This window comes from Lissotriton helveticus, chromosome 10 (genome assembly GCF_964261635.1).
Source record: "Lissotriton helveticus chromosome 10, aLisHel1.1, whole genome shotgun sequence".
In the NCBI taxonomy this organism is placed as follows: Eukaryota; Metazoa; Chordata; class Amphibia; order Caudata; family Salamandridae; genus Lissotriton; species Lissotriton helveticus.
The window spans coordinates 195,985,149-196,008,849 of NC_136071.1; the positions used below are offsets into that span (position 1 = coordinate 195,985,149).

General features: G+C 44.9%; 1 pseudogene; it reads right to left on the reverse strand.

Annotated features, from left to right (window-relative positions):
- Positions 1-393: 393 nt before the first annotated feature.
- LOC144785115 (retinol dehydrogenase 7-like) overlaps positions 394-23,701 on the reverse strand; it is a 46,537-nt pseudogene continuing 23,229 nt past the window's right edge.

A 23,701-nucleotide genomic window follows, 5' to 3' on the forward strand; every position in this document is an offset into this window, starting at 1 on the left:
ATTTTCGTTTGTGCGCTGTATAGTATTACCAGTCAAATTCTATGTATATTTAAAGGTAATTTCAGGAGAAAATGTGCTTTTCTGTAAATGACAGGACTCTATTTCACCAGTGCTCCAAAAGCACAACCAGCTGCATGCCATACCCTTACTACTCTCTTGCTGAATGGTCATGGCACATTTGCTACACTCATTTTTATGTTTTTCACAATCCCTATGACTTCAGTGACATAACATTAATAGCAGCACCCCCCATTCTGAAAATTGTTCCAGCACCACTGTGTACATAGTGAAAGAGAGAGAAAGGAATGACCTGCACCTTAGCCAGTCCTACGAAAAAGCAAGGCCAGGCACTGAAATACCAACTTTCCCCTGCTGACCCTCTAAAATGTAAATCTATTTAAGTTTGGCGAGAATGGTATCCACCAATATAGTGGTAAAGTAAGAGAGTGGCACGTGGAAAAGTTTGGCATCCCAGCCAGCTGTGTAGCGGGTTCGTGGGTAAACGGCTGTCAACCCATGCTCCATGCAGTCTGTGACCAGTGATAGGATGGTAGTCATCTTCTCTATGGCAAAGATTCCATTGTAAACTGCAAGGTTAAAAAATAAACATATGCATCAATTTAGATTACAGACATGCTTTTGGTTTATATTTTACATTCCACATCTTCTCATTGTAAAACACTGTGTGGAAATTGTTGGTCTTTGGAAGACTATGTCAGCATATTAGGAATTAGTGAATCTATTATTTTCCAATCATTAATATGTTATGCTTCAATCGCTCTTGAAGATGGGGAGAGTATGCACGTGGTTGTGAGAAGTTGGCCTGGCATATGCTGTCCACTCTTCTAGTGGGCACCTTGCACCAGTCCAAACGACCCCTTATTGATGGTAGGTTAAAGACAACCTTATAGAAAGCTATCCTAGTGGTAGCTGTGGAGAGCAGCCCTCAGGCTAAGTCTTGAAGGAATGTAAAGCAGCTTGTTTTACCAGACTATAATCTCGTGAATGACCAAATGAAACGACAACCACAGGAGGTATATATATACAATAAATGTATTTATTCTAAACACACTCCTCTGGTCTCTTTATGAGGCTAGAGGCAAAAGGACATCAGTTCAACTTATTTAGCACAGAGTAAATGAGTACAGTATATCTTTAGCCTTAGGGACCTCACAAACCATATACTAAGAAAGTGGTATAAGAACCACTACTGACATAGATACAAGGCCTAGAGCTTTTAGAACTGCTGAGGCCACCAGGAAACACCCAAGGTAGTGACACAGGGGACCCACGGGGGACACATGCAGTATCTAAACACAGCCACGAATCACCATTTACTTCTACGGCGAAAGTCGTGGTTGGAAAATTACCAAGGAAGGACACTTAGAAGAGGACTTTAGAACTAGGCAGTTCTAGAGTCAATACACACGGGAGCACTGGAGTACTCGTGTTACTCCACCCAGGGAAGCCGGGTGCATAGGTGTCTTTTCGTGTCTGGTTTCGTCGTCGTTTACAATGGCGAGCTGCGAGAAAGTGCTGCAGGCGACCAAGTCGAAAGTGTCCGGGTGGATCCAAGCCTGGATCGGAGTCGAGAAGAATGTGAAAGCAGAGGGGATAGCATCTGGGTCACTAGCCAGTGACCAGGAAGGTGAAGAGAAGATGCCAACCTATGTCGGGTGCTTGCAGGTGAAGTAGATGAAGCTTTACTCTTCAGCCACGAGGAGCAGGAGGTGTTGACGACAACCTGGATTCCAGCTGTCCCATGAAGGATGTCGAGTTCTGCCGTGTCAGATTCCGGATGGGACCCAACAAGCCTTGGCAACAGCAACCCATGCAGACAGCAGAGATTGGCTTCGGTGCAGATCAGCAAGGTCTGAGGGACTCACCAATTTGGAGGGGAGTCAGGGCACATCTGGAGGAACCAGGAAAGCCCAAGAAACAGAAGAGTTACCTTCGTTGGGACCCACCAGTCGACGGACCAGGGATCGCGAGGGAGCCTCAAGCGAAAATGCTAGAAGCGGGCCCACGGAACACTCGTGGAGTGTAGGCCCACAATCTTCAGTGCAAATGGTGCTCGGGGATTGGATTACAAGTAGCCCAATCCACAACTTCGGGAAAGCTCGGGAAGTTGATGCACTTGCAAATGTGCACGGTGTCCAGAAGTTCTGGTCCCACGTCTCTCGTGATGGCTGGGGGTCTCAGCTTTGCTGGGATCTCGTGTTGGCCTCGGAGATGTCTGGAAGTCCATGTCCTGAGTCGCAAATATGGCGGTATCCATGGGGAGCCTTGGAAATGCAGACCAGCAAGATGCTTCTTTGGTGCCTGTTTGAACAGGGGAGTCACTCCTTGACCCCAAGGGAGATTCTTCCATCTTCTAGTCGAAATAGAATGTCGAAGGTCCAGGATATATGTTGCAGAGTTTCGTCCAGGGTAATCTAAAGTCCTAATGACTGGGTTCCCATACTTATACTAAGTTTAGGGGTTGGAATTACTCTAGGGATCCACCTATGGGAGGATCCAGGGAGGCTGGTGGCTACGCCCCTTTCCCTTTGTTCAATTTCACGCCGGACCAGGGGCTGAGCATCCCTGCAAGCGGTTTAAACTGGGGTATGCACAGGGATACCAAGTGTGCCCCCAGCACTGTCTGAAAAGCATTCACTCAATGCACCCACCCACCCCTAAGACACTAAGGCCTGTCTGGGGAGGTGGTTACACCTCCCTGTGACAGGAATCCTGTTGTCCAGTCCTCCCCTGCTGGAGTTTCATCCAGCAGCAGGAGGTAAGACCCGTGCCTGTGGCTGCAGCATCCATTTTGTGATGCTGGGGCTCTTTTAAACTATTAGCGGTTAGGTAAGTGTTTACTTGTCTTCTCCCTCTATAAGGGTGGAATTCTACCCCATGCCAGAACTGGTGGGGGGATAGGATTCCAAAGTATTTGACACCAATCACAACATGTTTCCATGCAGCCATTCCAAAGTTAGCATTTATCGCGAAGTTATAATGCACTTAAGAGTATATGGTCTGGCTGCATCACAGAACAGCTACAGAGAATAGATTCTGAAAGCTGCAGAGGGGTCCTGCTCATGCATGGGCATCCTCTCACACAAAACCAAGCACTCTGCCTTCAGGATAGATAAGGCCTGCCATAGGAGTACCGTATAGCTTTATATGCGTCAGTGATTAGAGGTAGATATAGGTAACCTATATCTTAGTAAGGGCTGCATGCACCACCTTACCCTGACTGTGGTAGCAGACCTGTGGTGCCATTTTCGAAGGCTTCCCAGGGGTGGCATTATACATGTTTCAGCTCATGGTAGGCCTTTGGGGTACCTATGCCCTTAGTACCTAAGGTACCATATACTAGGGACACACAAGGGTAACCCAGTAACCAATCTGGAGAATACCTAATGTACATGCAATCATTTTAAAGAGGAAAGCAGATAGGGTGGGTCCCTGATTAGCAGTGATCCCAGTCAAACTAAGTCAAAAACCATCAAAACACCAGGACAAAAGTGGGGGCAACCATGCAGTCAAATTCCACCTTCCTACATACAGTAAAAGAAAGACTCTGACCCATGTCGTTTTGATTCGTAATGTTTTGTTTAACATGTGTTATTGAGTAGGATTATGGAGAAATATTGTGAAGGTTTTATTAATGATAATGATTGCATCTAAATATGTTTATCAATTCCATTGATATGATAGTGATTTTTAATCTGTGAGTATTGCCATTATAATATGGTGACCCCTTGACAAAGTCAAAAGGCTTGCCGTATATTATGATTTGGTGACCCCTTGACAAATCCAATATGCTTGCCATATATATATTGATATGGCGACCTCTTGACAAAGCCAATAGGCCCACTTTATACCATCCCCTTATATTGTGAATTTGCATCTGGTATCGGTTGGGGGTATTGTGATTAGGGTGAGCACCCACCAGGGATGACGTGATATAAAAGTGTCACCAAACATATTTTCATCTAACTACTGTATATATTTGTAAATTAATGCACCGAACTTCTCTGCGTGTGTGAGCGTGTTTGTGTAATAGGTGTACCTTTCCGTTTTCAAAGACAAAACACTGACTATACATTAATTTATTAAGTGTTGTTATTGCATACCAGCGGATGGAGATTACTATTCTCCATCACCTTCACTGAGTAGGCCTTGGAATGCTCTGCTTTGTTACCCAGAAAGATCAAGTGCTGCAATGTTGCACTGGATTCCCAGTTAGAAGACAATTGTGGACCTTTTACTTATGCAGGACTCACATCCAGTAGAACTAATATCCTAATTTCTTACACTCATTATGCTGCCCCTGAAGTCTAGCACAAGGACTACTTAAATACAATTACCAACTGGAAAACAAATGGGGCAATGGAGCTATCCATTGGCATTGGCTGGCCTAGCGTTCCCTCTCTGAGCTACTTCTTACAGGTACTTTTTTTTAAAGTGTTGGTAAAATGAGGTATCCCCTTTCAGGAGTGGGACCTAAAAATGGAAGACAGGATTAGTCAAAGAAATGGGACATAATTAGAGAAACAAGGGGATGTGATAGCAGGACAATAATAAAGTAGAGATGGGTTGACAGAGCAGAGCAGGGAGCTGAGGGAGAAGATGGGATAACAGCAGGGTCGGTCTGGGGACAAAAATAGGTCTGGGTCCAAAATAAAACTGGCTCCCAATTGGGAATCAAATATCTATAAAAGTGGCCAAAAATTGCAAATCAGGCAAGTTTTGGACTTGTAAAGAGACAATGTATAGGTGTATTGCAAGGTATGGGAGACTACATACTCTTGTGTTTGCTGCAGACAATGTTTGCGGTAACATAAGGGGAATCAACTGTAAACCTGGCCCACCTGGACATAAAACTGGCCCACAAATTGCTAAACAATAACAGCCCAAAGTCTTACCTCTCATACTACACCATGGGGCACTGCCCGATAGCACTATAGGCCAGTCTGACCCTAGATGACAGAACAAGAAACTGAAATAGAATCTTGGCACTGCCTTATGGATGTAGACAATATTAGATACATCATCACAAGTAATTTCTCACACTACTCTAGCAAAGACTGGTCTGCTCTCAGGAAACCTCGAAAATACAAATGCTGGCAAAACAAGTTGCGTGAAAGAGTCAAGAACTCGCGATTTTGGTAGAAGTCCTCTCCGTAGCTCTCCTTCACCTCAGACGGAAGAAGGTTCCAAATATTTTCATGCCTCTTTTTGAAGACATCTGCATTTACAACTTCTGTTTTGAAGGCCCCAGGTTCGATGATGGACACTTTCACTCCAAAAGAAGACAGATCACGCCTACATCAACACAATTAGTATCAGTGTCAACCACCTTTCTTCCACGGAATGGCACAGCTGGTAATATGTTGTACATTGAGGAAGCTTTACCTTCAGGGGCCATCAAACATTCTTTTAATTACTTAAAGAGCTGTTCAAAATTATATTTAAGCCTGTGTCAACCATCCTGTGGGGCCTGGAGCCTCTGGCACAGATTATCAAAGTACCTCAGAACATGCATCTAAACTAATTGATGTGACCCTAGTTTTTATGATAACCAGTCTGCCAATGGAGAGACCCCACTATTCAAAAGGATATATACATTAAATACTTTTAATTTGAAGACTTTTCCTGAGAATATCAAAATGTGACAAAGTAACAATATCATGTTGACATATACTCGCTAATACGAACAAAAACAAGAAAACAAAAAGAAATTGAGAAAAAACGCCACTTAATAATGGCTGCCATTTCCGCGACCATGTGACCATAATAGTATATAAGACGGAATCGGTATAAACATCATTGTATTCCTTAAAATCTCCTTCTTGTTCTATTTGGGAGAAAAAGGACCCAAATACGTAATAGTAGGAGTACAATAATAATTTCTGACAATTAAAGCCATAATTTGTAGTAACACCATTTAACAATGGCTGCCACTATGGCGATCATGTGACTGAATACTTTGGCGCCAAACAATTGGTATATAAAAAGAGACGCGATGCAAAGGATTTCTGGCCCACGCTACGTGACGATGAGATGCCGGCAGAATCAAGATAACGCGCAACTCTGAAAAAGAACCAGTAAGTAGGACTCAGGAATTAGACTTTAATTTTTGTAAGCTATGCCGATATGGAGAGCGCAGCGTTTAGTTTTTCTGTAAAGTGGGCTCTACCAGGACTCACTGCCACCGAGTAGAGTAGATACATTAATAGGGAAGTTAGAATTTGACTCTTATTTTTTGTTAACTAAACAGCGATACCATACTTTATTTAAGAGGCAGCTTATAATCATAGTTTTTCTTTGGTTTCAGTTATCGAAAAAGAAATCAAAACGTATGCTGAAAAATCACAGAAGGGAGACGCTCGAATAAAATAGGCGCAAGAGAAGGCCTTTTGTCTTTGGCGATACAAGTGCGTTAAGAAGGTCAGTAGTAGCGCACTACACCTCATACAATTGTAGTGATCACAATAGTCATATTCCTTAGAAAACTGTTGGTTTCTTTCAGAAAACCTTGGTTCGCCGAAAGAAGATAAAATTCAAGATAAACTCTGAATTCTGTAAAGGATTGAGAAATAGATGGTTTCAGTGTGTGGACAAATATACTGGCATAGAGATCTTTACGACTTTCAAATCAATAGGCATTGATACAAAGTGTTTTTTGACTCAACTTAGGATCGCCCAAAGAACTCTATATCCTTGTGTTAAGATTGGGTGACCGAAGCAGGGGTCTACCTTAGTGAAAATTCCGGGTAAGAATATGTAAACACTTTTGTAGGTTGAACCTCTTAGCTTAGCATCCATAAAGTAATTTGGAGCAATGTTATAACGGTATCCAATAGTACGCTGGAGGAAATCTAACATCCATATGATAAATAAGCCTCTAAATTGAAAAGTTTAGTTTTAAAAATTTTAGTAATTCTTTCTTCTTTTTCTTACTTTTTCTATTCTTCTCTAAAACATAACCAATTTTGTTGAGATTGAGGCAGAAACTGTTATACTGGATATGTATCAACCTTTGTCGGATATAAAGTATTAGAACCAGAAATATGAAATGTCAGTCTTTGATGGAAACACAGGGCAACCTAAAGTTTAGTACTTAGAAAAATCAATTTGAAGAAATCTGTGAGGCTTATGATACAAATATACATATATTTTTTATTGTTACAGATATCATACCGTGCAGTGGTTATTATTGGTTTATGAATACCTGTTTATTCTGCCAGAAGGTCCTGAGGAAGGTGGTCTCATACCGCCGAAACGCGTCGACCTCGCGTAACAATATCGCGCCTCAATCTGCGATCCCTCAGACGCAGAATAAGGAGTGAATGGAGTATGAATGAGAGAGTCTGTTTGTTGTGAAACTGATAAAATTGTTTAATCTTATATGTTTTTTCTGCACGGAGTTACAAAGTATTTTTATTGTCTTAAATGAATCACTATATGTCTTATCAAATGAATTATAAAAAATGTATATGTTATAAATGATAAATTGACGAATGAGATTTTGTACTTACAACAATATATAAAAAATAATAAAAATAAAAAATACAAATGAAAAGAAGTTGATGTTGCCATTCTGTGTGAAAAAATAATTGCCAAAATAGAGAAGTGGTTATTACTATAATTGTGTAGGTCGAGAGGGAATATTGTTTATTTTTTGAGACCCCACTATTCAAATGTACAACAATTAGAAGTTAGTTGGCATTATGTATAATACATTTATTGATAGATTTCTGTAGATCCCCAGAAGGATGTCACTCAACAAATTGAAGTTAATTGGCACTATGTATAATATATTTATTGACTGACCTGGCCCCACCAAAAAGTCCTATGATAGACTTACCCAGAAAGCTGTCACTCTACATATTTAAGAAACTCTAGCGTAGATTGCAGGACTCTATTTCACTGCGCTGTAGAAGTCTTATATAGATTATACAAAAAATTCTAGTAAGAAACTGATGTAAAAGAAGGGAAGGTGTACTTTCACTAACTTAAGACACTGTAAAGTTTGTTTTTAGGTGTTACAAAACTATGCAGCAGGGAGTGGCTGATCCATGCAATGCTGGTAACGTTGCCATAGTCTGCTTTACTGTGGATCATAAAATGGTACAGTTCATAGAAACCTTGTGTGTTGCTTTCATATGATAGAGAGAATATTTTGGGCTCAATAATGAAAGTTGTTGCCGTTATATTTATATATAGAGCATTACTGGCTGCAAAAGGCTTCTATCTGTCCCTGACTGCATGCTGTGAATACATGTGTATTTGGGAAATGTTTTGGTATGGTCTGTATGTGGAACAAAATGTATTTGAGTGAGAACTGGATTAGCATGCGCATCAAGTTGTAGTGAAACAGAGCATCTTGAATATGCTCCGTCTGCACTATGCTCTTTGAAGGAGCCAGTGTTGAGAGAACATGATGAAAGGAATTTAGGACAGAGATAGGGAGGTTGCTTTAGATGCTGGTTCCTCATGTGAGTAAAGGTGATCTATGTCTTTATGCCACATATGATTGCCCGAGATGTGTTCCATTCAAGGTGTGGGATTATGCCCACCAGTAAGTGGAAACCGCATACTGATACATAATAAGGTTTTTTTGAGTCACCTATTTCTAGGTAATAGGTCCTGATGGAGTGGACAACATTTGTCTTCAGAGGTTGTGTGTCAGGTTGCCTGAATTTAGGTTTTTGGATGTTTTAGGAAGCTACATGATTAGGAACACTTGATGCAAATAGGTTTGTTGTTTGCATGGAGTGGAAAAAGGTTAAGATAAAGACATGGTTCTCCAAGCAAAAGCTGTGTTTGGTGCACAGCAGCACACTTTCCATATGAGGAAGTCCAATCCTCCTCTAAGTAGGTTGCAGTAGGTGTCACAGAGGACCACAAAGGAGACTCTTCTGGCTACAGGAAGCAATTGCAGAACTGTGCTGATGTGACCCTGTGGCTATATTTAAAAAAGAGACATGCTGCAATATTCCAGATCCATTGGTGTCTGTGTGAAAGATATTAAAGTGCACCTCGGTGGGGAGTACTGGCATAATCGAGATGCAAGAGCACCGGAGCAATTGTACCCTGAACAAAATGAAGAGACCTAAGAAAAGGGAAGAACAGGAAAGGAACGATTCTGCGGAGCATTCTTAGGTGATGGCAAGATGGAGCTAAACCGAGTTAATCTGGAATGCTTGGCTAAAAGGACTCCCAAGTAGTTCTCCAATGATGCTGAGGTAACAGCTTCTTAGTCAACTAGGAAGGAGCCATCACTTGTGTCAAAAGATGCAATTGTCTTGATTTTTATTTTGCCCGTGTTTTGTTCTGCTAGTGTTTAGTGTCAAAGGCTTGCAACAATCATGACAAGACAGGATCCTCTGATCATGTTACTGTTTGAGTAGATTCAGTAAATCATTGTTGTAGTTCTAGAAGGTCACACAAAATATTCAATCAGATAAGATAAGACAGTGTCCTAAAAGAGATATTTAAAAACAATGGAACAATGATGGAGCATGTGGGACATCTATGTAGAGAGGAGGAGAAAAGATGAAAAGTGAAGCTTAGATGATCTGAAGGCAGCATGAGAGGCAGGAAGAGATCCAGCCAAATACTTGTCTTGAATGCTAATATTCAACTGGGCAGAGGATAAGGCTAAGATGATGAACACAAATGAGAATAGCAGTGAGGTCAGGAAGCATAAGGAGAACAGCTCCATTTCTATCCATGAGGGTCTTGAGGACAACCCAAGTAACGATAACCGATGACTTTGTACTAATTTGCAAGCAGAAACTGAATTGGGTATCACACTTCTTTATTCGGAGGTACAATGACCCAGCCAAAAAAGATAAAAATGCATAATAATACATAAAATCAATTCATCATCAGTGTAAAAACAGATCAATTAGCAAATATACATAAAAAGTGGATAACAATACAATAAACATACAGGATTATTTCAATTAATCAAAAAACACAAAGAGCATGGTAAAAAACAGTTTACAAGCAGTCAATTCAATTCAAAAATCTTTATTTCGTTGCAATTGCATCATAAAAGATGTACAATTAAAATTCATTAAAATACAATTTTATAGTAATCAAGACACAGGTGGGATATAGGGTGTCTACTCAGAGTTACATTACATTATCAGTTCAGTTCAGTTCATCCTGGTATACATCATCATATTTGAGTCATGGTATTACGGCCAGTAAAATCATCACACATTTTGAATAAATATAGAGTTAAAAGTAGTCAACATATTTACAAGCTAAAAAGACAATTAAATTTGTAACCACCATGGCATGATAATTACAAATTACTGTGAGATGATAAAAAATAACAATACATGGTTGGTATACTCAACCATAAAGTTGGGTACTCGGTCATCCTTTGATTATGGCGTATATAACAATCATAGTAGTATTAATTTTAAAAGGACTTCATGAGTAGTATGGTTAGAAATGAAGACCCATTTTTAATCTAATAAAATTAACAGCAAGAAGAAATCTACTGATGCCAAACACAACTACAAGCAGTCAAATATGCCCAAGGTTCCAGACTTCTTATCCTTCTAACTGCCCCCATGAATCTGGCAATAGAAACACAGATTATCTCAGTTTGGAGTAACTGTAAATACCTAAGAGTTGAAAGACATGCAAAGTTCAAACCTTTTATCAAAAGTAAAATAAAATGCTTCATAGGAATATCATACTACCTACAAAAAAATACAACATGTAAGGTGATTTGCTTGGAGATAAGATCACAAAAGAGGGTATAAAGAAACTGACCAGTTTCTTTTACAGGATAAGAAACAAGAAAATGAAAAATGTTGACAGTACATCGTGTTAACAGAAACCTATGTTGCTGGTTTGTTATCAAGTTGAGAAAAGGCTGACTGCCAAAGCTGGTTAACAGTCCACTGTGGACAGTCGACTTTTTCTCCTCATAGGTACTTTTTGTATAACTTTTATTTTTTTTATAAATCTCTTTATTCAAGTTTTAAATTTTTTCCCAGAGATCAGCATGAATACAACCAAATTAAAAAAACAACAATATGAGGTTTTAGGAAGAAGGTTACAAAATGATACTTTAAAAATAATTGCAAAGCATCACAATAATAGAAACATTTTAAGCAATAGGAGACAACATTTCTTCAAAAACAAAAAAAATAAAAAAAACATAGAGCATAAATCTGGGTTAACCAAGAAAAACAAGAACAACTAAGCTAAACCCCCGTAAATAAATCAGTGCACCAGCTCGGCTTATAAACCTGGGTTGTTATAATTTCTATGAATCCTTTCATCTTGCTAGGGCGGCCCAAATACCCCGCCCTAACATTTTCAATGTTTTCCCCTTCCTCTCATAGATAGCTCTATCCATTGTATAAATTGAGAGATAGCCATTGATGAAAAGTGGGGGGTGAAGGGTCAAGCCAGGCAGAGGTGATACTCATCCGTAATACAGCCGTAACCATAAAGAGAAATTGATAAGCCACATCATTCTGTTTCCTACAGCTTACTCTCAGTAAGACCAAAGCTGGGGTTAGTATAATTTTTAGCCCCAGAGACCAATCTAAGAATATCGTGATGGATTCTAACAGACACCGAAGGCGTGGGCACGGTGCAAATATATGCAAGAGGTCTGCTGCCAACCCACCACACCGTGGACAGGTAATCCCCGAAAGCCCACCCCGCTGCGCTATTCTTGCCGGAGTATAATATAAAGCAAAGACAGTTTTGAAATGTTGCGCTTGGAGCCCGGCAGAGCACAAAACCATCTGAGCTAACTCTAGAGATTCTGCAAGCCCCTCTGGTGCGGCCCCCACACGATCCACCTATTTACTCTCATGCTTAGCCAGATCATCTTGTTTTAATGCTATCAGTTCTGCATACAATAACCAAATAGTGGCCTTAGTAATGACCCTGATAGTGACTATGATTTTATTTCTTTTAAACCCATCAAAACCCCCCAATGTTTTACCAAAGAAACTACGCAACAGCAAGTATTTAAAAAAGTTACCCCTTTCCAACCCAAACTCCAGCTGAATATCGCCAAACTGGCAAAACCCATCGTTCGCTATTAGATCCCAGGCCATCCGAACTCCCTTCATTGCCCAGACTGCCATGACCTCATCTGAAGAGATTTCTGGAAAAGTGGGATTTTTATAAAGCAGAGTGTAATGATTAAGTCTTCCCAGCCCAATCTTTTCTTTTTTTTTTATAATTTTTTTTTATTTGTTATTCATTCAAGATTGAAATAGAAAGCGAAGAAGAGTAAGAAAGAAGAAGAGAAGGAGGAGAAGAATAAAGGAACAGGCGACAAACCGCCACATATCCCCACACAGGGGGTGAAGATAATATTGCTATAGAACCCCAAGTCATATAAGGTACACTGTGCTGGTCGCCGCCCATGTCTATGTTCGTGTTCGCCAACTTGCACCGATTTGGAGGGTGCGGCAAGTCTGTAGCAAATGTCCAAAGGGTTACAAGAGAAGGCGTCCCCAACCAGAAGCACAGTTATTCAGGAATGCCATTCAGGTCACTTCCACATGCAAGGTATGTCGCAACAAAGAGTAAACTGCAACCCCACCCCAACACCCCTCAAGCCCCCCAGCCCCCCACCCCCCACCTTTCCCCTGGTGGTGGCGACCAACATCCATGCAGCACAACATCATATATGTAAATGGTTAAATTTGAAAGAGGTGTAATGCACGAAGTGCTGGGGGGCAGACCGCAGAAGGTAGACCTCGGGATAGGAATCTCACCAAGGGACCCCAGGTAAACATGAAGTTTTTAAAATTCCCCAAAAATATATCAGACATTCTCTCCATACTCAAGAGGCGCCACAGCCGCGCGTGCCATAACGAGATGGCCGGTGCAGATGGGTTTTTCCAGGCAGCTGCTAATGTCAACTTGGCCGCCCCCAAACACAGCCATACCATGCGCTTATCAGCTCTAGTCTGATGTTCTAACAATGGGTCCCTAAGTCCCAATAGCACATATTCTATTGAATTCGGAACCGGATAGCCCAGTACATCTTTAATATGGGACAGAATCTCGGACCAAAAGGGTCGGATGGTGGGACAATCCCACCAAATGTGGCGGAAATCCCCCAACATACCGCAGCCCCGCCAACACCTATCTGAGGTAGTCGAAAAGATCCGATGCAACTTAGAGGGGTATAAATACCAGTCAAACAAGAGTTTTAAGTGAGCCTCTCTAAGATCTGTGGAGTGGTTATGTGCCGCCACATCCCGCCAAAGGCTCCTCCACTCGCTGTCAGAAATGTCCCTACCGAGGGTAGCCTCCCAGTGGTCCATATAACGAGGGCGGGGGGAAACCGCGGTATCCAGTAACATCCCATATATGAAGAAAATCGTTCCCTTCATCGTAGACGTGCGAAGGATAAAAGCCTCAACTTTGTCAGTGGTCTAGTAGCGGCGTCCCCCACTGCAGTCGATGTTGCCCAGTGTAAGAGTTGAAGGTGACGAAAACGTTCAGTGGGCGGAACCCCATAATCTCGCATACAGTTATGAAAGGTGAGAGGTGTCGCCCCATGAAACAGGTGGGTAAGAGCTCGGCAACCACCCTCCCTCCAAACGTCAAAGGGTCCGTCAGTCAATGCTGGAGGAAAAGCCGGGTTAAAATGAATAGGGGTAAATGGAGATGGGAAGGTAGTCCATCGGTCGTCACCACTAAGTGTGTCCCAGACCTTCAACACCGTGCTGGTTGGAGTGCTAATATATGCATTCCTGGGTCGGTCAGCCTTGGGTTTCCAGGCCAGATCCCAAATGGATCTTCCGGCCACACATCGATCCATATGGAGCCAATGCCTTTCTGAAAGTTGTTGCGACCATTCAACTAGTATTCTCATTTGCGCCGCTTTATAATACATGTGCATGTCCGGGAACCCCACTCCCCCCTCCGTTCGCGGACGGCGAAGTACTGCATATGAAAGTCGTGCCCTGCCACCTTGCCACACATACTTCAACATCAGCGTTTTAAGTCGACGGAAATAGTCTAAGTCCACCGGTATGGGCAACGCCTGGAAGAGATACAGAAGTTTCGGGAGGAGGACCATCTTGAGTGCGTGAATCCTACCCAACCAAGAAATATACCTCGGTTTCTACCTCTCAAGTTCAGCGCGTATCGTCGTCAACATTGGTGTAAAGTTGGCCGAAAATAAGGCGCCTAGAGTAGGTGTCAAATGCACTCCCAGATACAACAAAGATGAAGTCGACCACGATAGGGGGGTGAGCGCTCGCAATCGGAGCACCTCCTCAGGGGAAAGAGTCAAGTTCAGGATATACGATTTGTCAAGGTTGACCCTAAAACCCGCCGCCTTCTCAAAGTCAGAGAGCACCGTATGAACGTATGGCAACGATAGCTCCGGATCTCTAAGCGATAGCAGCACGTCGTCCGCAAACAGCGAAATCTTATGCTGTTCACCGGAGAAGGGGAGGCCCAAGATATTGTTGTCCTCCCGAATCGCAAGCGCCAGCGGCTCAATACTTAAAGCGAAGAGGAGTGGGGAGAGAGGACATCCCTGACGTGTTCCACGCAAGTGACGGAAGCGCCCGGATCTGTGGCCATTAACCATCACTCTTGACAGAGGGTTGCTGTAATTAGCCTTGATCATTCTTATGAAGCGGGGTGAAAACCCAAAGGCCTCCAGGGTACGATGTAAAAAGCCCCAATCAACGCGGTCAAAGGCTTTCTCCGCGTCGAGTCCTATTAAAACCGCCGGGATACGAAATCTAGTAGCCTTCTCGATCAGGTGGACCACTCGTCTCAAGTTGTCATGAGTTTGCCGTCCTTTTATAAATCCGGACTGGTCCGGGTGCACCAGAGCCGGCATCAAGTCCTGCAGCCTCCCCGCGATTATAGACGAGTACAACTTAGCGTCCAGGTTGAGGAGTGCTATCGGCCGGTAAGAAGCGCACTCGGCATGATCTTTCCCCGGTTTGGGGAGAACGGTGATCAAAGCTTCGGCCATAGTCTCAGAAGTTCTGCCCTCCGATGCCATGGTATTAAAGAGGGAGACCAGGTAATCGCAGAGGTCCGACGCAAACGTCTTGTAAAACAGGGCAGTGTAGCCGTCCGGGCCTGGTGCTTTGTGAAGTTTTAAAGCCTTGATGGCGTTTAGAACCTCTTCTCTAGTGATGGGGGAACCCAGCAAGTCGTTCCATTCTCTGGAGACCTGCGGTGTCGGGAGACCATTCAGAAACGCAGTTTGAGCCTCTGGGTCAAGGGCGTCACCCGAATAGAGATCAGCGTAAAAGCGGCCAAAAATATCCGCTTTGACTGCGTCACTGTGCTGTACAGAGCCCGCTTGGTCCCTTATTCCCCCAATGTAGTCCTTCTCGCGAAGTTGCAGTGCCAAGTGCCGCCCCACCTTGTTCCCTTGAAAGTAGGAGATGCGGCGGAGGCGGAGGAGGGTGAACTCAGCCCGGTTATTATAGTGGGCCCTCAATTTCCCTCTCACCGCCGTCAACGGACGGAGAGTCACCCTAGACGGGTTGGATTTGTGTGCTTGTTCCAAAAGAGCAAGCTCTGCTTCCAGGGCCTCCCTTTCCTTTCTCCTAAGTTTATTGAGGTTGGCGTTAAGGGCGAGGCAGGTGCCCCGCAGGGAGGCCTTGCACGCATCCCAAGTGACATACACTGAGGTATCAGAGGGCGGGTTAAGCGCCATGAAGTCTCCTATAGCCTTCCGCAGCTCTTTACAAGACACCTCATCTCGAGTCAACGCCGCCGGAAAATACCACTTTCGCCAACCGTCCCCGCCAACATGCCACTGCAAGCCAAGAACCACCAGACTATGATCAGATATCGAGATCGGAAAGACACCGGAGAATCGGGTATCCCCCCTGAGGGCCTGACTAATAAAAACATGATCTATACGGGAGTAAGAACGATGTACAGAGGAAAAGAATGTATAGTCCCTAGTCTGTGGATGTAAGAATCGCCAGCTGTCCACCAATCCCAAAGCCTCCATTTGTCGTTGCGTTTCAACCGAAAAAAAACCCGAGTCCGCTCGGCGCGTTCCCGAACTGTCCATGCCTTTGTCCCACACCATGTTAAAGTCCCCCAAGAGGAACAAGTGCCCCTCCACGAAGTTTCCCACCCTGTCCAGCAACTCCTGTAGAAACCCATTCTGTCCAGCATTAGGGGCATATACAACCACAAAAGTACATTGTCGGCCATACAAGGACCCCTTTACCATTAGCCATCGACCTTCCTTATCACCGCTCACCCCCAGAGGTTGAAAGTGAAGGGACGCCTTGAACATGAGGGCCACCCCCTTATGTTTAGTGGACGCTGATGCCCTATAAATGAGGGGAAATTGTCGGTGCCGAAGTCGAAGTTCATCCTTCCTGGCTAGGTGGGTTTCCTGGAGGGCCACCACATCAAGATGGTGATCCGACAGGTACTTCCAGAGCTTTTGGCGCTTTTGCGGGGAGTTGAGACCCTTCACATTCCAGGTCCCTATACTAATAGGCATAGTGACATAGGGATTTTCTGCACTGGAAGCCCATCAGCATGGTCCCCTCCCACTTCCCGACCAGTGTTACCTCTACTTCACATGCATCCGGGCTAGGCCCAACTCCGAGCAACCCCTGCCAGCCCCCTCTCCACCCCCCACTCGTCACCAGAGCCGCACCTCCAGATCTCCCAGAGCCAGGCACACATGGCGTCCCGCAAGGTAACCCGTACTGAGGACAATTGGATAGAAACGCCACTACTAGTGACCAGGCCCATGTCCCTCCCCGGGAAACAGCACAACGCCCAACCAAGAACTCCATGCCTCTCACCATCAAGCAGCCAGCTACAATGACATAACTCACAATTATGCATGAGGCAGAGAGTGCTCCAGGGAGAGACCCCCTGCAACAGGCGCTAGAGAAGAACACCTCGAATGCAAACAGCACCTCGCGCACACAGCTTCGGGGCGCCACCACCATCCCATCCCCCCCACCCCAATTCCCAACACCCCCCCCACACCCCTCGCCCCCAGGACCCTCCACCCCCCAACCCACCCCCGCAAACAGAGCAACAATAGAAAATAACAGAAGGCACTGAACCTGAACAATGTCCTCAACAGTTCCAGAAGATCACAGGGCACAAGAACCCCTCTGGAACGGGAACGGGGAGAGGGTACCAACTCGGTGACCCCCAGGGCCACGGTCCGGGGTGTCTTCTCCAAAAGTACAAACGCACCCCCGGGACCTTAGGCCAGATCCCCTCCGGCGCCAATCTGCGATAGATCCAGGATCACGCTGCACCTGAGCCTTGCTGAGAATCAGCCAACGTGGTGGAGGCCACCGATGCCACCGCATCTCCTCGTTCCTGCAAGCTGGCAGCGCTGTCCGGCCGCCGTCGGTTCGGGGATGCACCAACTCTTTGCCAGGAGGACGATCGATGCCGTCTCCGCGATGCAGAGGTACGTGCCTCTTGAGAAGGAGGAACGTCATCCAGGCCCAGCAGGTCCTTAGCCGCCTGAAGAGAGCGAATTTGCTCCAGCCGGTTTTGCCAGCGGAATATGATACGGAAGGGGTGCCCCCACGAGTAGGGGATGTTGCGGTCCCGTAGAAAGGCAGTCACTGGGCGGAATTCCCTCCTCTTCTGAAGCGTCGACGCCGCCAGGTCCTGGTAGAGCTGTGGACGGTGGTCCCTAAATTGCAAGGAGGAGATGGCTCTTGCCTTCCGCAGGATGCGTTCCTTCACCTGGAAGTCGTGCACGCAGACGAGGATGTCCGGAGAAGGACCCCCTCCTCTCCTAGGTAAACCGACTCTATGGACCCTATCCATTCTTATTTCCTGCACATCCTCTTCGTCCAAGATCTGTAAGAACAGGGCCTGCACATAGCCACGTAGATCTCCATCCTCACCCTCCCAAGGGACCGCACGAATTCGGATATTGTTCCTCCTAGATCGGTTTTCCAAGTCCTCTGAGTGGGCCTGCAGATCCAGATTCTGTTCAGTGAGGCGGATGATGTCCTGCTGAAGCTGGTGCACGTCGTTCGCAACATTCAGATCATGGTCTTCCAGTGTCGCCACTCGTTCGCCAATTCCATCCACATCTCTCCGCACCTCACGTAGGTCCGACGCTAACTGAGCACGGAGTTCCGAGATGTCCTCCTTGATAGCGGCAAACAACTCAGTCATAAAGGCCTTGGTGGCGGGCGCCTCATCATCTGATTGCCGAGACGATCCACTCGCCCCAGGTGAGGCTGGCTGCTGCGAGGATTTAGAGGCGCCATCCTTCCCCGGTTTTCCCTTACGCAGAGCGTTGGACATCTTCAGGGTTCTTAGATAGGCGCGGGTCAAGGCGATTTCCCTACTCCAGGAACCAGAGGCGGACACCACTATGGGATCCCCGGAGCAGTAAGAGGCCCGCTCAGTCCGTCCGCCCCAGCTGAGGTACGACGCAGGCCGCAGTCACCCTGTCAAGATGGCGTCGATGGAGCTTCCCGCCAGGCGGTGCTCCGATGACAAGCAGTGCAGTGTTTCTCGGGATCCGCAGGTCAGGGACGCAGAGCGCAACTCAATCCCATAGGAGGAGCCAGATGAAATGGCCCCGCGGCGTTCTCTGCCCAGTAACGCACCCAGGACACTTGGCCCCGACCACCGGTCCAACGTCGGGATCTGCGGCCCCAGCGACCGTCCGTCGCGCTGTCCAGGCCGCACGGTGGGCTGCGTGACTTGACCGATCCGCTCAAGCGACCAACAGGGCACTATTGATGTCCAGCCGCCACGTGTCTGCACCCCCCCAATGCGTGGGTGGCACTGCGTTGATCAGAAGGGTGAGGTCAGGGGCAATACACCACAGCAGTCACCAGGCCGCCTCCACGCTGTGGGCAGTCCGCGCTCCCTGCAGTTCTCTCGGTGGGCCCTGTCCGCAGGCCTGGCTCCACCCGACTCCTCTCCCGACCAGGGTGGGGGCCCACTCCCCGGAACCAGGTCTCCTAAGTGCCCTCGTAATGCTCAGCCTCCGCTGCCCCTCAGGTGTCTCCTCCGTCCCCCGGACGTGCACTGCGGCGCCTCGGTGCTCCGCCGACTCTGGGCCCCCTCCGCTCCTCGGACCGTCACATTCAGGCACCCCCGGGGCTCACCGATAATCGTGTCCGCCCCCTCACTGGCTCCGGCAAAGCGCGCTCCAACTCCGGTAGCCGGCGCAGGGTGACTCACGGGCGGGACGCGGTCAGAGCTCTCCTCCTCCGCGGCGGGCTCCTCGATCTAGCGAGCCGGCCCCCAACTACTCCAGGCCGGGGATTCACAGGCCCCAAAGCGCCGCCGCTCCTGTAGCCGCCACAGGCGTCGCCTCGCCTCGCCGATGGCTCCGGGTCACTCCGCTGCGTGTCGGAGACCTCCGCCACCGTTCTGGGGCCAGTCCGCTCACCCAGCGCCGTGCTATAAGTAGCTTTGCTGGATCGGCGCCGGAGAGGTTAGGAGAAGCGTCCTACTCCGACGCCATCTTGGCCACGCCCCCCAATCTTTTCTTTTTAACCCCCCCCCAGATCTTAAAAGCAGCTAAAAGAGTCTTGAAGTTAGTCCTTTTGTAATTTCTGGGCTCTGTAAATTTCCAAAAACAGCTCTCTGCATGCTCCCCCAGTAACAGCGTATAAACATCAGGGAGTTCTGTTTCCCCTTCCACATCCCCGGAAAGTGACCCAAACAATATACCCATGTATTGGAGAGCAGCAGCCCAATAATAACTTCGAAAATCAGGAACTGAGAACCCCCCTTTCTCCTGTGACAAAGACATAAACCAGAAAGCCCTCCTAGTTTTCCTGTGTGCCCAAATAAATCGATTAATAATACCTTCCAGGGTAATAAATCAATGCTTTTGAAATTCCAGCAGGATTGCCCTGAAGAAATAAAGAATTTTTGACAAAAACATCATCTTCACCACGTTACATTGTCCAAACAATGATAAATGAAGATTATTTAGTCTCTCAAAATCAGCTCTAGCCTTCCTGATTACTGGCTCGATGTTCTTGGCTACCAGACTCTCTAATCGTAATTCCCAGATACACTACTGAATCTGTGACCCAAGGATCTTCACAATTAACTAACTCATTCTTTATAACTTGTGTTTTAGTCCGATTCAGAGCATATCCTGTATATGTGCCAAAATCTTGTGCTATTGACTCTACAACCGTCAATGCCGAAGACGGATCGGTAGTAATGATGGCCACATCATCAGCGTTGGATACAACTTTTGATTCAATGCCCTGGGGAGATTCAATTACTGGCCTCAAATAGCCGTAATAAAGGGTCCATATATTTTGCAAATTGCAGGGGTGAAGGTGGACACCCCTGCCGGGTTACCCGCTGATTAATAAAGGGCAGAGTATGGTCACCATTTAGCCTTAGGCGAGCGGTGGGTGCCGAATATAATGCCTGAATTGCTTTAATAAAGCCCTCCCCAACCCAAACCATCTCACCGATTCCCATAGAAAATCCTGAGATCTCAATGGCATCAAAAAGTGTTATCACTCCCCGTACGTGCTGCGTGGTCCCCTGGCCGGCTATAAACCCATTGAGGGGTGAATAGTTTTCCTTAAAATATTGTTTAGCCTTGTGGCCATAGCTTTCGAAAAGATTTTGACATCACTGTTCAGTAATGTAATGGGACGGTATGAACCTGGCTCCCTAGGTGGCTTATCTTTTTTTTTTTAAACTATAACATCCGCTTCGGCCCAAGACTCGGGTGCAGGCCCCCCTTGGAGCCAACAGGATAACCTCAATCAAGTCTAATACAATAAATATCTATAAATATTTTGTAGAACTCTAATGGAATCTGGTCAGGGCCAGCCGCTTTACCAGATGGTAGATCTTGCAAAGCCCCCAATATTTCTTCGTGGGTCAGCACCTTCTCAAGTTTCTCTCTATCGATAGGATCAACCTTGTGTAAAGAAATTCTATCTAAATACTTTTGAATATCCAGCGCTGCCTCGGACGATTGTTTACTATATAAGTGTTGATAAAAAAGCCGAAACATTTCTCGGATGCCTAAAGAGTCTGTTATAACCTTTTTATTAGCATCATAAATTTCCGAGATCTGGCCTGCCGCCACTTTTTGACGTACTCTTACGGCCAGATTATGCCCCACCCATTCATTATATTCATAGCAATGCTCTTTTTTAGCCAAATAGATTTGTATTACTTTTATATTGAGTAAAAAGAGCTGTAAAATTATACCTGCTGATTGACTGGAGCAAGTCTGGGTAATCAAAATACTTGCTCACACCATCTCTCGGCAAACCTTCTTGCTGTATCTCTTGCTGAATCAAGGCCTAAAGAGTCCTTTAATATCTCCCTATTCAAAGCCTCGTTCGACTTTGTCCAAATAGTGTGCCACAGAAGAAGGGGTGCTACGCTAGTCTGTCTTTAAGAAAGGGCAACCCCAAAGCCTGATGGCAAATATAGGAGGAGCTACTGACAGGAACAGCCAATGGAGTTTTAATACATTTCTTCTCTGCCCTCTGTAAATCAGTCACATTAACGTTGCCCCAGACATGGGGGGGGCATGGCTTGGTGCTGATACAGGAGGGTTGCCTGTCCATGAGTTCTATGTAGGGCGCGCCAGAGAGACGGTCATATTCTTTACGGAACACATTCCTTTGCTAACTTGCCGGGGATTCTCACCTCGCTGCAGGTTCATTGCAGAGATGTTTCTCTGCTTCGTTAGTGTCTAATTTTAACAGAATTTGGTGGGCGTGATTATGAGAAAGTTGCGTCTGCCATTTTGTTTTTCCTTTTTATGCCTCACAACATTATGTTTGTTTTCTGTTGCCTCAGAATACCGCCGCTTTTCGAATAATTACAATGGGGCATCTGCAGTAATACTTCACCTGTAATTCCTTTGGTGTCTTCAATAATACTGCGCAATTTTGGCAGAGACTCTGACAATATTTTTCTGCTATATCTGTCTGCCACCTATTATTTGCTTATGTGCCCCTTAGGCTGACTGACTGTTTGACACATAAGGGTAGGGCAAGTAACCTTCGACTCAGCACTAGTAAACCACCGACTACCGAGAATAGCACCAAAGATACCATTCTTAAACCTTTCTCTGTTCTGGTGGATATGGATGACACTGGAAGTTCTTGTCAAGAATCTTCCTCATAGTCCTCCAGCTTGACGGACTCTCACTCCACCTCTATGACCAAAATGTACTCTAAACTGCATACAACTTCTAATAACTCAACACATAAAATAGTTAAAAAGAACCCTCCCTCACCCATAAAATACCATACTACAATCTCAATGGAGCTTCTGCTTGAGGAAATCTGGGCACTCAAACCCTATATGTAGGAAACTAATACTCAGCTTCAAACACTGCATGAACAATGGAGAATAGAGTTAATCAGATGGAATGAATGGTTAAGGTACTCAAGGATACTGTACTTGTTGTAAAGATGTTGCAATCTGAACTCTAGTCCTTAAAAACATGCTGAAGACATAGAAAATCAAAATAGGATAATTAATCTACGCATTTATGGTCTGGCTGAAAGAGTGGGCTACGATCCCATTTCTTTCCGGCAATCCTTTGTTCCCAAAGTCTTAGACTTGCCTACCTCCCCTCTTTTGAATATACAAAGGGCACACAGACTTGGGCATTCTCCTCACTCTGCCTCAACTTCACAGAAACCTAGAGGATAATCATTTATCTCGGATCCAACTTATTTTTGTAGCAGGACTTTGCCTAATCTACAGCAGACAGACAGAAATAATTTCTCAATATCAGACCAGCTCTCCATTTTCCCAATGCCAGATTTGTTTTATTCCTCACTTGTTTATTCAAAGTAACATACAATACCAAAACTACCACTTATAAACACCCCTCTCTCCTGCAAAAATTCATTGCCAGCTGCATGAGTGAGGCAATGGATACTTCCGAATCTACTGTTACCTGATTTTGTAGAATTTTAAATCTTTTAATACCTTCCTTGCCATCAGAATTTTAAATGCCAGGTATCTAATATGCTCAATGTTTCTCACATCATACATGGTCTTATTTGTTGTTTCTTGTATTCCTTCTTTTGGGTATGTTCCATATCTCTTCAAAATTACATGGATATCGATTTGTGTGGTTTGGTCTCCCTTCCTTTGACAGACATTTGGAGTTTGGTTGTGTAAACCCACATTTGCATGGCCCTAAAATTGTTGCGTGTTTTATAGGTATGTCATTTTTTTTTTTCTTCAGTATGTTGGCTTCTTTTATTCCTACTTCTTCTTTTTCTATTCTTCATTCTTTCTCTTCTCATGATTACATACAGCTTTTCTTATATTATCCTTTTATGCTGCTGTTTCATTGCTTACTTTTTGAATTAATTAGTCATCCATATCTCATTGCTTTTTCACTGTTATGGTTATATATCAAATGTTACAAGATTTTTGCTATTCCTTAAATCGCCTTAAGAATTGTTTCATAGAATATTAAAGGACTGGGGTTGCCTATAAAATGCCAGAGGGTTTTGAGACACATTTCCAAACTAAAAGGTGATATTGTATTGCTGCAACAAACTCATTTTCCCAAAAATTTATTTTTAAACTTAAAAAACAATGGGTTGGTCAAATGTTTGTTTACCCGGGTACAGGGAAATGTAATGGAGTGGCTATATTTTGAAATAAATTCTTAGATATTCAAGTTATTTCCCAATGACTCAGATTCCATGGGCAGGTGGGTTAC